Genomic DNA, 11,698 nt, shown 5'->3' with positions numbered 1-11,698 from the left:
GGGCTTGCTGCCGGAGTCCCTCGAGGGAAGGACAGGTACTCTGCTCCTGTCGGAATTGTTCCTGGGTGGGGCCACCCTCTTGACGCCACTGGGCCAGTTCGGGAAGGTCCTGGAGCCGATCGAGTCCTCCTTCGCTGGGTTCCGGCGAACTGGTTTCCCGGGTGGCTCCCTCGGGGACGATCGGGGGAGGAGGCTCTGGCCATTCGGGTTCTTCGGGACTGGGGATGGCGCGGGCGGCCATGGACCGGGTCGTTACGCAGACCCATTCAGGGAGGCCCAGCATCCCCAGGTGCTCTCTTCTCTCGACGGCGGACCAGGGGGAACTTTCGAGGTCGTTCCCCAGGAGGCAGTCCACGGGGGCATCATCGCGGACAGTTACTTTCAGCATTCCGGATACTCCTCCCCACTCGAAGGGGACGCAGGCCATCCGACATAGGCTTTCCGAGTTGTCGGCCGACCGTACGGGGCAAAGGATGTTTGGCAAGATCTGGTCCGGGGTCACCAGATGGCAGCGGACTGCAGTCACACTGGCCCCGGTGTCGCGGAGGGCCTCAGCCCGGTGTCCATTAATGTTGACCCACTGGCTGTACTTCTGCGTGTTGGCGGGAAGGGGTGCCCGCGGAATCAAGTCTCTTTCCCCTAGGCAGACCAGGGACATGGCGGCTGGTTCCCATTCGGGCTGGTCTGGCTCGTACTCTTCAGTGTCTTCTTGGGTTTGTTCTTCTCCCAGGGCGGCGGCAGCGACCTGGCGGGGCATAGGGCTCTGGTTCTTCGGGCAGTTGGGATCATTGGCGTAGTGGCCGGGTCGCTGGCATCGTTGGCAGGTAATGTTGGCTCGGAAACCTGGTCGCATCGGGGGGTTCCCCCTGCCGGCCGGGGGCGGGGTGTTGCTGGCGGGAGTCACTGGGACGGTGTCTCTGCCCTGACCCTGGCCTCCTCCTCCCCCTCGGGGGCGATGGAACCCTTGGGTGGCTCTGTTCTGTTCGCTAGGCCCGTTTCTGGAAACTCGGGTGCTTTCCCATCGGTCAGCCTCGGCGGCGAGTTGCCGAGGTTCAGTCAGCTTGCTGTCAAGGAGGTGCTGCCTGAGCTCGACGAAGCAGTTGTTAGAAAGGTGCTCCCACACAATAAGGTCAAAGAGTTGCTCGTAAGTGGTCACCTTGCTGCCCTTGATCCACCCCTCGAAGGCTCGGCTAAAGAAGTTTACGTACTCCACCCAAGTCGTACCCGGGATCCGTTTGCAGTCGCGGAACCTCTGGCGGTACATCTCGGGCGTGAGTCCGTATCGAGTAAGGAGGGCGGCTTTCATGTGGTCGTAGGATGTCATCTGATGGTCCGGGAGTTGCAGCAGGGCGTCTCCCCCTTCGTTGACAAACCTCCCCCATAACCCGGCTCCCCAGTCGCTCCGGGGAATCCGGTGGGAGGTCATGGCTACCTCGTAGGCTTTGAACCATTGCTGGATATCATCGTTCCGGTAATATTCTCTGACGACATCCTTGGTGATGTGGACCTTGGGGTCCGTAGGGACAGGTGGGCTCGGGTGTCCGGGGACCCCGAGGTCTTTGTTATGCCTCCGAATCTCTAGTTCCTTCAAGTTGCGCTCATGCTCGTAGGCTAGCTTTTTCTCTTCTAACTCTCTCTGCCTTTGTTTTTCTTCTCGCTCCTCTCGGAGCCGTAAGTGTTCCAAAGTTATTTTTTGTTCCGCCAATTTGAGTTCTCCATCTAATTGAAGTCGAGCTAGTTCCAATTCGTGGAGCCTGCTCTTTTCTCGTTCTCGGGCCTCCTCTGGCGAGAGACCCGGTCTTCTCTCTTCTGTCGGCGCGGTGCTTGTTTCGGTTGTCTCGAGGCTTTGGTTTTGGGGTACAGCCGTACCCGTCTCTGCCCAAGCTTCCAGGGCGTGTTTGAAGTCCTCTTTCGTGCTCAGTCCTGTGGTAGCAATGCCCAGTTCCATGCAGAATTGTTTTAGTTCTCTGTGGCTGTATTCCTCTAGTTTTTCCATCTGGAATTTTTCCGTCGTTCCGCTCTCTTTTGTTGTCATGGTAGTTGTGTGTCGTGGGGTGAGTTACTCTCTGTACGATTATGCGTTGGTTCGGATCGCGCCGCTGGCCACCAATGTTAGACAGGGACCCGGAGGGTCGGCCGAGTACAGGGGGAGAGGCCTCCGGGGAGAGCCTTCTCCGGCGATCGTACAGACAAGTAACTTCCCCCCCACAGATGGACACCACACAAGGATGAGTTCAACACACTTTATATACGTATCTTGAGGCAAGGTGGTAATGATACAGTGGAACCAGGATACGAGGATCCTGCCAATTCTAGTCTCTGTAGGGGAAAAGGGGTAGCGGGACAGTCTTAGTACCGGTCGGGTACAGGTGCGGTAGAAGGGAAGCTCACAATCCTCGAGCTTGGGGGTCCGCAAAGATGAGCCGCAGCAGCGCCAGCAGGCTAGGACGATGGTTCACAGCAACGAGAGCCGTGGCAGCGCCAGCAGGCTAGGACGATGGTTCACAGCAAGGAGAGCCGCGGTAGCGCCAGCAGGCTAGGACGGTGGTTCACAACGAGGAGGGCCGCGGCAGCGCCAGCAGGCTACGAAGATGGTTCACAAGAAGAGGCCGCGGCAGCGCCAGCAGGCCTTCAAGGATGAGTTCCTCACGGTGTCTCTCGACTCCAAGATACAACTGCCTTCCTGCTCTTGAGCGGCCCCAGTTATAGGTCTGGCGCCCTTTGATGTCCGGAACCTCGCGCTGGGAGGTCGGGAGGTCCGGGATGAGGGAGTCCAGACACCCAGCAGGGGGGTGGAGCCAGCGCCCGGGGAGGCCGGGGGCGATCGACACCTGGCGGAGGGGAGCCATCGACACTCCTCCTCCCATTGACCTGCCAAGTGGTCTCTTCACCCCCTAGGGGGATGGTGGTGCCTCGATGTCGGGGCCTGGCCGAGCCCAGGGTTGGAGTCGAGCCGAGGCCACGCGGCCTTGTTCTGTAGTGTCCAAAGATGGCGTCTGGGCCGGGGCAGTGGTGCTGACAGGAGCCCGGGCCAGCCGATACTGGGGTGTTCGGGGGCTGGAGTTCCATTGTGGACGGGTCGTGGGTTGCCCCAGTGGGTTGCCGGGATGGTTCTTGTCGGGGATACAGGGGGAGCAGAGGTCCGGGCCCCGCCATGCGGGGAGGGAGCAGGCCATCCACGAGGCCTGTCCAACATGTTGTTAAAGATTTTGTGAAAGAACTGTTTAGGACTTAGTGCAACACTGGATTCCAGTCCCCTCTATTAGGTCACACCCTTCGATACAGAGGCCACACCCCTTTACAGGAGTCCTAGTTGTTTCATGGACACACCCCCAACGGAATGTTCCTCATCTTGTGCACCACCGGGATCGCTCCTTCCTTCAACTTTATGAGGTGCTTGTATCTTGCCAGTTCCCCAATCTGAACGTTACAGACTTTGGGGTATGCCCGTCTCCACAATTCCACATCATCCTTCTTGTCTAAGTCCATGAGTAGGATTTTCTCAATGCCTCTGGGGTTGAGTTGTATCCCTAAGGCGCCTTGATCTCTCCAACTCAAAACAGAGGGGCCCTTTTCCGCAACATATAATTTGCAATTAGCCTGGCGGCCCCTGAACTCAAACAAGAGGGGGCAATACCCCAACATTGGGATCCTCTGCCCTGTATACGTGACCAGTCTTAAGTCCATTGGGTGCAGTTTCTCTCCGTGTGTTGATGTGAATTTTTCTTCCCACACTTTTCTCTGTATGATGGAGAAGGGAGCACCTCTGTCTGCTATCATTTCCATGGGTATCCCTCCTATGTGCATGTTGAGTCTGGGTTTGTCAGTTCCCGACCCTTCCATTTCCAGCACCTGGACGTCAATGTATAGGATTTCTTCTAGTTCTTCCGGTTCCTCTGGGTCTACTGGTTCATCTTGCTGCTCTTGGTCCACATACCTGACCATTGTACCTTTGGGTTTCCGGCGGCATACCTTTTCGTAGTGTCCGAACACTCCACAATATGAACACTTCGCCCTGAACGCCGGGCACACCTTGTCGTTCCCCAGGTGTGTCGTACTTCCACACCTGTAGCAGCTTAGTTTAGCTTAGCTCCTTTATTCGCTCTCTGGTCCGTTTGATTGGCTTGGGTGGTATGTCTGCCATCCTGATTTCTCTGTTGATCTCTTTGCTTTGGACGCTCACTCTTCCCTTGCGTCATTATCTTGCACACTGTTTGCGTTCCTCCTGCTTCCTTCTTGGCCGCTTGCGCACAGCGTTTGGACAATTCGGCTTTCTTTACCATTGCCCAAATTTCTTTTAGGGGGGCGTCTCCATTTACCCATAGTTTCTCTTGGACATGGGTGCTGGATGTGTGCATGATGATCTGGTCTCTGATTAGGTCATCGTGCAGAGCTCCAAACTTGCATGTGAGTGATAATTTCTGCAGGGCTACAACATACTCATCCACTGTCTCATTGCTCTTCTGTTTCCTCTGGAAGAAGTTGAATCTGTCTATCGCGACACACACGACAGGCCTGTAGTGTGCGTCTAGGTCAGCGATGGCGTGGCTGAATACGTCGGTGTCTGTGGCATCCCTCTCTGCTTTGACAATGGTGTCAAAGACCCTTATCCCTTCGGGGCCTAGGTTATGTAACAGGATCTTTTTCCTTCTCTTGCTGGAGAATGGCGCACCCCCTTCTTCTTCTAGCGCGTCGAGGTAGTTGAGGAAATATCTTTTCCAGTCCTCCCACTGCATCTCTGGTTCACCAGTCTTGGTCAGGAAAGGCACCAGCTGTGTGAGGGAGGAAGACTGGACCGCCATGTTATTGGCTCTTCTACGGGCAGTCTGGATGGGTACCGCTCTCCCTGGGGGGCTTCCTGGCGTGGTCTGTATGACCGTGCCTTTCTCGCTGAGATCACTGTCACTGTCTTCCCCTTGTGACTCTCGCGCGAGATCAGGCTGAGCCAGTGGGTCCTCTTCTGCAGCAGGGATATTAGAACTCTGCCCTCCTGCGCCTGCACGCTGCTCCGCCAGCTTGCCTAGTTCCACCACTGCCTACCAGGTTTAATGCGCTCCACAGCTTGTCTTGGGCTCCCCTCGGTGTGGGTCTACCTCTGCAATCGGTGCCACCTCCTCTAAATGTGGGGTGAGGTGTCCCTGTGAGTGTGGGTCCACCCTTGCTGGGATCATGGCTGCTGCTTTGGGCAGGGGGACACTGCACTTCTTAATCAAGGCCAATAGGGGCACGCAGGCCTACCTCCCGGTGTGGTGCTCCTGCAACGTAAGGCAGATTGAGGTTCGCGTCTTTTCTACCCTCCAGGGGTCCTCTGCCACGCTCCGGATGCCGGCTGGGAGAGCACTCCGCCGGTCGGGCACTTCCGTTTCTGCACGCGGTGTCTGGGGTTCGGGCTCTATGTCTTCTGCCTCGTCGCCATTGTAAACATGTAAAATAATGGGTAAAGACACCAGGTTGCAGTTGAACAAGCCCTTTATTCCGGAGCGCCGGGAAAAGCAACCTGATTAGGCAGCGGTCGGCGCCAGTATGCAAAATGGCTGCCTTCCGCTTCCGCTATTCCCTTTCCGGTTCCGTTAGGCGGAACACTAGAACGCTACCACAAGAACTTCACCCTTTTCATGCCACTTAAAGCATTGACTAGACATGTATGTTCAATGTCCGCCACTAGAACGTTTCTCCGCCTAAAACCGTGGTATCCAGGGTAGGTGCTAAAGCAGACATGTCGACAGACAGGCGGGAGACTCCTGATGTTTTAAAACACAAAATGGCCTTATTTAAGGTGCCTCGAGACCTGCCTACAACCGCCTCAGTGGGGAAAATGAATTTACCCCGATTTTATTTCCAAATCTCCCTCTTAGCAGCCCCTAAATGTTGTGGTGTGTGCTGAAGGCACCAGTGCACTGAGGCCCTGCTTGACCCCGTGGGTCCCTTGAGTGGGACTCTGGCTGGGGATGTAGTGAGAGCCCTCCTCCACCAGGGGGCAGGCGCGCTCTTCCATGTGCTCTCGTTCGCGCGTCGTGCAAAGCTTCGAATAAACGTTCTATCTGACGCTTGTGCAGGCCCCGCCCCGGACTCTTGCGCGCTCGTACCCGCCCACTATTAGTGCACGTGACGAGGCCCCGCCCCGGCGCTCGTGGCTCTGTCACTCTTCTAAGAGCGGGAGGCCGGCTCCTGTGCCCACCAATGATGATTGTGTGTTTGCAGTGGAAACAAGGCTTCCTGTCACCCCACATTTCATCACCTGAATTATGATCTACGTCCCTCAGAGGGAGCGTTCTGATTGGCTGTCCCGCTCCCAGCTCTCCTTTTTATTGTCACCAGAGGAGCAAAGGCGGGACCACCAGATGAGAAAGTCCCTTGGCCATCGTTGATAAAAGGGAATTATCCACGACTATTCCCGAAATTCAAACATGAAAAACGTATTTAATAAAGTGCCGACTTTAATCATGATGAATTATGTTACAAGCAATGCTTTAAATGGGGAAAAAAATAAGTGCAGGTACTCATCAAATGGAGTTAGAGGTGCGGCTAATGGGCGGGGCTAGAGGTGGGACATGATGCAATGGTACTACTTCCATCTGTTGTGTATTCATACTGTTAAATTATATGCAGTGGTGAATCCTTTTTTATTTAAATTAATGTTTGCATGCTTATGCTCTCCACATATAGGAGGTATTTTTTTGTGACATATTAGTGCAAATTCTTTTTTGAATTAATGATTACAACAGCGTTACCAAGGCTACACCTAATGGCTTTGCCAATACTAGTTTATCTAGTGCAGCTTCTTGATACCACACTATTATTGTCAGGGAAGTGGAATTATGTGATTCCATTTCACATAAATAATGGATCTGCCACATTTGCCACAACATCTGCTGCATAATCTGAAGATTTTAACAAAAAACAATTGTTTCTACCCCAAACAGTAAAACAATTAGTAAAACAGTAGCAACACATGCTACTGTGTAGTGAAGGTCATTTAGAGAGTTTCACTGCTCACCTTTCTGTTGCTTATTGCTATGTTTTGGTGTTAAACTGAAATGCAACTTATGCCCGGATAGTATTAACAAGTATAAAATCGACAAAATAATTAAAACAATCAGTAAATGTTCTGCATTACACCGCATAGTTTGCCTTTTGTTGCTGCATACTTTTATCAAACCTGCTGCATAATTACAATGTGCCTGATTTTCATCATTGATTTGCATTGGGCTCAAGTCACTCAAACAGGCCCGAGCACACATCCAAACCAGTCTGCACACTTTAGTTTAAGCGCATGCGCGCTAGCGGTTTTCCCGCTGTGCGCTGCGTTTTTTTAAAAGCCGCGTTACATGACTAGCTTAGCTCGTCATGAGCGTACAAGCGTCGTAACTCATGACGAGCTCAGCTCATCATGAGCGCGGAAGGGGTTAAAACAACTTTCTAAAGTATCCACGTTCTCTCTCTTCCTCTTTCCTTTACACGTAAACGTAAACGCTCACACAAGTCGTTAAACACTTGCAATTAGTCAAACACTCATGCAAAATGCTCATGCAGGATAAAGGACACTTTCAACTCCTTACCTCCCGTGGCTTCCTTCATTGCCGCTCTCAGTGGGTCGCCTGGATTCCGGGGTGTGCACCAATGCACACCATAGTGTAAATGTGATTGACAGAGCAGTGTCTGAATGGTACAGACACTGCTCTGTCAAGGGCAGCGTAAAGGTGACATTTTCAACACCCACACGCTGTTGAACGGTTCGGCAGGGGCTCAGCACAGGGCTCCGCAGAATTAGCAATTAACAGTATATCAGACATGAGTACCGGTACTCTCCTTGGCGGAGGGAGAAGTGCCGGTACTTAAAGGGATAAAAATAAGAAGTGCCGGTACTCAGTACCGGTGAGTACCGGCCCATTTAAAGCACTGGTTACAAGGATGTTCTTATCAAAGTCCTTCGAAGCTGCCCATTGGGCCAGACTTGTGACAAGCTCAGACAGAGGACCTGTCGCGCCTCCCTCATACTTTCGTGTTAACGACATCAGCAAAGGACTCTTAGAAGAGCTAGTCATCAGTTTAAGAGGGTCTCACAGGCCCAGGACACCACAAATACCCCCTGCAGTGCACACATCTGCCAGACCCCGGCAGCAGGCCTCTGTGTAGAGAGTTAAATGCTCAGTCAGGACTCAGAGGTGCCCTGGGGTCCTGGTGAACTTGCAGTCTCAGGTTTCAGACAGAAGAGCTAACCTGCATGTCACACTGAGTTCTCAGGTTTTGGACTGCAACGTTATCCCTAAGTTGCAGCATCTGAAAGTAACTCTAAACTAGGGTTGCGGCATCTGAAAGTAACTCTAGGCTAGGGTTGCGGCATCTGAAAGTAACTCTAGGCTAGGGTTGCGGCATCTGAAAGTAACTCTAGGCTAGGGTTGCAGCATCTGAAAGTAACTCTAGGCTAGGGTTGCGGCATCTGAAAACTCTGGGCTAGGGTTGGGGCATCTGAAAGTAACTCTAGGCTAGGGTTGCGGCATTTGAAAGTAACTCTAGGCTAGGGTTGCAACATCTGAAAGTAACTCTAGGCTAGGGTTGGGGCATCTGAAGCATTTGAAAGTAACTCTAGGCTAGGGTTGGGGCATCTGAAAGTAACTCTAGGCTAGGGTTGGGGCATCTGAAAGTAACTCTAGGTTAGGGTTGCAGCATCTGAAAGTAACTCTAGGCTAGGGTTGCGGCATCTGAAAGTAACTCTAGGCTTCTAGCATCTCATGGTCAGGTCTCCTTTCCAGGGGTCATTAATAAGAACCATTTAGTCTCTAGTGGTTCCCACCACTGTGTACATCACCCTCCCCACTTTGAGCCAATAGGAGTGTATCACTGGACATTTCCATAGCAAAAGGTAGGTCCCCTCTAGCCCACACCTTCTCCGGCAAAGTGCATCACCAATACTCCCCAGCCGATGTAACACCGATCTGGGGTAGTACAGCTAGTGTAAAATTATGAGTTGGATCAGACGGGACATAGGGTGCACCCCCACTTCCCTTGGGCCCTGCATTGCCTTGACCCATTCCTCATTTTCGAGTGGGCCCAGATCGCCCTCCCATGTCACCCACAATAGACCCAATATGTCCGGTGAACTGTTCACTATTTTCTTGTAAAATAGTGAGATCGTTTTCTCATGCACCGGGTCTGTAAGCGGTCTGTCCTCTAGAGGTGAGGCCTCCTCCAGAGCCTCTCCCTTACAGATATGTTTTTGGAGGGCATGGCCCACCTTTAGGTATCTTAGCCATTCCCCTTTTCCCATCTCACACTCAACCTGCAGGGTAGTAGAAGGGATGTATACTTGCCCTCTCCACACATCTCCCAGGTTCTCCAAGCCCAGTAGCTCCCATGTATTGAAACCACGCACCTCTCTCACTTTAGTCAGCAGGTCACTGTCCCAGAGAGGGGGGTCAGCCCCATGAGCTTTGATGCCCCAACCCAGGTACCTGATCTCCACTCGCCAAGCCAGTGCCACAGTCTGGGTGTGCGGTGGCAAGCCCTTCATCAATCTACTGGTGTATAGTAGGGGGCGATAACCCCTAACGCCGATGGCTGCTCTATTTACCCTATAAGCCGGTTCCGACCAGTCACCAAATACCCAGCCGTTTACTGTGACCAGTTAGTCGGCCCAGTAGAAGAACCGAAGGTCAGGCAATGCCAGTATCCCATCATAAACCCCCGTTGAAGTTTGCGTAATGCTATACGTGGAGCTCCACCTCTCCACAGAAGGGATGGTAACTCGGCGTCAAACTTCTAAAAGAAGGCCGGTGGGACCTTGTAGGGTGTATTCTGCAAGGCATAAAGTTGGCGTGGGAGGGTCATAATTTTAAATAAGGCTGCCTGTCCCATGAGTGTAAGTGGTAGGGTTTGCCAGTGCTGGATTTCCTTGTTGTTTGCTGCTGCTTCCTCGCTGGGCTCGCTGTGGTTCTGAAGCTGTCTTTGCCTAACCAGGATCCAGGAAACTGCTCGCGGTACCCGCTGCGCGGGTCCCGCTTCGCCCGAGGCCATCTCCTAACAGCGCCTTAATTAAAACTTGACTCTGTGTGTCGGGACCTGCAGGGCTGCGAGCGTGTTGTGGGCGCAGGACTACAAGTCCCAGGAGCGCCCACAACTCCCAATCCTTACCAGCTGGGACGCTCTCCCTGCAGGCTCCTCCCTGGTCCTTCGACGCGGTAATAAGCCGCCTCCTTACCTGCACCGGCGGATTTCCTTGTTGTTTGCTGCTGCTTCCTCGCTGGGCTCGCTGTGGTTCTGAAGCTGTCTTTGCCTAACCAGGATCCAGGAAACTGCTCGCGGTTCCCGCTGCGCGGGTCCTGCTTCGCCCGAGGCCATCTCCTAACAGCGCCTTAATTAAAACTTGACTCTGTGTGCCGGGAGCTGCAGGGCTGCGAGCGTGTTGTGGGCGCAGGACTACAAGTCCCAGGAGCGCCCACAACTCCCAATCCTTACCAGCTGGGACGCTCTCCCTGGAGGCTCCTCCATGGTCCTTCGACGCGGTAATAAGCTGCCTCCTTACCTGCACCGGCGGATTTCCTTGTTGTTTGCTGCTGCTTCCTCGCTGGGCTCGCTGTGGTTCTGAAGCTGTCTTTGCCTAACCAGGATCCAGGAAACTGCTCGCGGTACCCGCTGCGCGGGTCCCGCTTCGTCCGAGGCCATCTCCTAACAGCGCCTTAATTAAAACTTGACTCTGTGTGCCGGGACCTGCAGGGCTGCGAGCGTGTTGTGGGCGCAGGACTACAAGTCCCAGGAGCGCCCACAACTCCCAATCCTTACCAGCTGGGACGCTCTCCCTGCAGGCTCCTCCTCTTCCACCTTAAATAGTATATTAACAACTGACGAGTCCCGCTGCGCGGTAGCGTGCCCGGGAGAAGCCCGGGACAAGGGCGGGACCGTCTGTGGCCGTCAGGGGCCGAAGGAGGCCGGGCTGGGCCGTCCCACTAACACTTGCAGACCTGGTATTACTATATAGACATTTGTGTAGTGTAGTGTTCTAACATATTGAGGGGGAAAAAAAGTTCTTTATATGGCTTGTTCTACAAATACCTCTACTTTGCTGCCCCCCCTGAGTGAGGGGGAAGCTACTGTTATGGGCCCCATAGATACCTATTTTAAACGGCTGCCCCAGGATATTGATAGGGAAATCGCCTTGGCAGAAAGACGCGCGGGGCGTAGGCTGTCCATTGAGCTCTTGAAAACCCCTGGTGAAAGAAGTAAAAGCCAAAGTTTTCCCTCATTGGTCACCCCTTTATCGTCCATTACGTTGCCTGCTGCACATGATATCCCACAATTCTCACCCTTAACAAATGAGACATTGGTTACTTTTCCCTTAGAAAATGTAACCACTACGCTGCCTGTAACTTCCCCTAGTGTTCTTACTAATTCATCCACTGGGCAACATCCCACATCTCAACCCAGCGTTTCAGTAAATCCCACAAAACTTAAACTTTGTCCCAAAAGGAAAAGGAGTATAACTGCTAAGAAATGTCAGGTCCCAAAACCACCAAAAAAATATAGGAAACTAGGGACAAATACACGACCTTGTCTTACTACTGGGGATAACCCAACTGGGTTATCAGCGGACAAGGGAGAAGTTGTGCCATCAGGCCTGGATCCCGTAATAATGGCATCTCCCAGGACACCATTAATATCGGGTCCTGACCCCATTGTTATTATCTCCCCTGGGACACCAACA

Source organism: Lissotriton vulgaris, chromosome 3_2 (assembly GCF_964263255.1).
Source record: "Lissotriton vulgaris chromosome 3_2, aLisVul1.2, whole genome shotgun sequence".
Classification (NCBI taxonomy): Eukaryota; Metazoa; Chordata; class Amphibia; order Caudata; family Salamandridae; genus Lissotriton; species Lissotriton vulgaris.
Note: the sequence above shows the minus strand (reverse complement) of the source record.